The sequence below is a fragment of the Armigeres subalbatus genome, chromosome 2 (genome assembly GCF_024139115.2).
Source record: "Armigeres subalbatus isolate Guangzhou_Male chromosome 2, GZ_Asu_2, whole genome shotgun sequence".
NCBI lineage: Eukaryota > Metazoa > Arthropoda > Insecta > Diptera > Culicidae > Armigeres > Armigeres subalbatus.
The window spans coordinates 165,279,612-165,282,430 of NC_085140.1; the positions used below are offsets into that span (position 1 = coordinate 165,279,612).

Genomic DNA, 2,819 nt, shown 5'->3' on the forward strand with positions numbered 1-2,819 from the left:
AAGGGGGAGGGTGTGGGGGGAGGAGTATTGCTTAGTTATCGACCAACTCAGTGTAAATTCTGAACCCATTGGCCGATTTCAACCAAATTTGGAAAACAAATTTTTTTATCTTACAGAAGGGACGATAGGGGGATTGAGCACGCTCTTTGGAAAAGGGTTAGGGGGGGGGGGGGGGAGGATGGGTATTGCTCAGTTATCGATCAACTCAGTGTAAATTCTGAACCCCTTGGCCGATTTCAACTAAATTTGGAACACACATTTTTTATCTTACAGAGGGGACGATAGGGAGTTAAGCATGCTCTCTGGAAAAGGGGTAGGGTGTGGGGGGAGGTGTATTGCTTAGGTATCTATCAACTCAGTGTAAATTCTGAACCCCTTGGCTGATTTCAACCAAATTTGGAACACAAATTCTTTATCTTTGAGAGACGACGATAGGAGGGTTAGTGATGCTCTTTGGAAAAGAGAGAGGATGTTGGTAGGAGGGGTATTGCTTACTTATTGATCAACTTAGTGTAACTTCTGAACCCTTTGGTCGATTTCAAACGAATTCGGAACACAAATTCGTTATCATAAGGAGACGACGATAGGAGGGATGCTCTTTACAAAGGATGCACTGCCAAAAATATCTATATTAGATATATGTGTCGCCGTTATAAATTTTTGCAATAGCTCCACCCTAATATAATCGATATAGAACCACACATAAATTAATCGATATAGAACCACACATAAAGTTTATTTGGATATATATATTTTATTAGTAGTTCGCGTGGAGAATGGTTATGTGTGCGCTGATATACATCATAAGTTAAATCTATGGATTTTTGCCAATAAATATGTGTGGATTTTTAGTAGTGTGGAGGATATGGGGGGAGGGGTATTGTTTAGCAATCGATCAACTCGATGTAAATCTTGAGCCTCATGACCGATTTGAACTAAATTTGTATCAAATATTGTCTATCCTAAGGAAGCGATTTTAGTGGATATGGCAGGCCTATGCTAAGAGCTCATGTTTAGCGTAGCCAACACCAACACCAACGCCGAGCAACGTACGTCAAATCTAAAAAAGCTTAACATCATAAAACATCCAAATTAAGCTTTCTTCAATATGCAACTTTAATCGGGAATATTCATTAATTATGACTAATGAGTTTAATTGATTCAAAACTTATCTACATGATCAATTTTGATTTTACTTACATGGAGAACAACAATTTGTCTTTTATTTCACCGTGAAAAGCTTGAGCAGAATTTAAAAATAAATCCTGCTCTTTTATTGTTGTGGATATTTTTAATTATCAAGCTACAATCATTGGTGTTGTTGACGATTGTTGACATCTCATGCAACTGACAGCGGTCTATCTGCACACTGTGCCCGGGACATGGTGGCTATTTTTGGGTTAAGGGAGTTAGATAGGGATGTCTATAGCCTGGGATATGGGTCATTTTAAAAGGGGAGGGGGGTATTGTTTAATTATCAATCAATACAGCATGACTTCTGAACCCATTTATCGATGTCTACCAAATTTGGAGCCCATATTATCTGTCTAAGGAAGACTATATCAGATTGGGTAGAAGTGTCATAGCTGAATGAGAGGGATTGTATATTTATTGAACGAACAGTTTAGTATACCTTTTTATCGTATGGGTCAATTCAAACCAAACACGTAAACACGTCTCTACACACAAAAAACAAACATGGTTTTAGAGAATGTTTTGCACTTTCCTATTGAAAAGTACTTCGTTTTCTTAAAAATAAAAGTAAAAATGGTTTTAGTAAAAGTATTTTTTTCATTGGAAAGTTGATTTTCTCTTGTTCGCACTGGGAAATTAAAAGTTCTCCCATTCAACCGAAAAGTTGAAAAACTGTCAAATTAATCAACGACAAACCTTTAGGCAAAAAGAGTGAAACGATTGCTCTTAATTCCATAGGCACTATAGAACATCAGGAGGTCAAAAAAATTACCCCAAATTTCATTGGATTGTCATTTGGCCCTAATTATTGAATTTTTTTTAAACCCGTACGTTAGAACAATTATTTTACACAGGACGGTACGATGCGGTACGATGTGACAACTTGACTTCATTAATAATTATTGCAATTATTATTTATAATCATTATAACCTTTAAAGTTTTTTTTAATTCCTTTGCATGGACTTGTCACGCTTTGCACTTTGAGTTTACGATGGCAGGCATGAAAATATTTCTCACGTTCAAAACTATGTTTTGTCCATTTATTGCTTAAACATTTTTCATAGTGCCATTTTTTCGCAACTGTCACTCTCATCTCTCGCATATTTTTTATGACACCAATAAACAAAACAGGAGTAGAGTTTTGCAACCGAACATGGTTTCGGTTACGTCCTGTAGTGCTTCTGGTTTTCTGGCCATTATAAAAATATATGGCGTCATGGCGTAGAAAGTGTCAAGATCTAGGTCCTATTCATCACACTGAACCGGATGGTAAGTCGCAGAATGGATTAAATCAATATACAGGAGAATAAACCTGTCTATCATGAACATCGTCTTACAAGAAGTGTTACAAAAACAAGTTCGCCGTTGGTCGTTGCTTATGCTGGTACCTATTCAGAGCATATCGAGGTATTTATGCAATATTCTTGCTTTTTTGCAGATGAATTGCATGTTCCGGTGGACACGAGGGTGGACATAAACTGGCGTCAAACAACTGCGCAATGTTGTGCCTAAAATGCGCTTCCGACGAGTGGCTACATTATTCGGTCAGCGGTCATCCTGACGTGGGAGCGACAATAGAAGACAATTGTAAATGGATTTAAATAAATAATGAAATTAAAAAGAA

The 2,819-nt window shown here is 37.2% G+C and overlaps 1 long non-coding RNA gene across 1 annotated transcript; it reads left to right on the forward strand.

Moving 5' to 3' along the window:
- Nucleotides 1-2,325: 2,325 nt before the first annotated feature.
- On the forward strand, nucleotides 2,326-2,819 carry LOC134215429 (uncharacterized). Its single transcript, XR_009980153.1, has 2 exons — nucleotides 2,326-2,464; nucleotides 2,634-2,819. It is a non-coding gene; the product is annotated as an uncharacterized LOC134215429 (long non-coding RNA).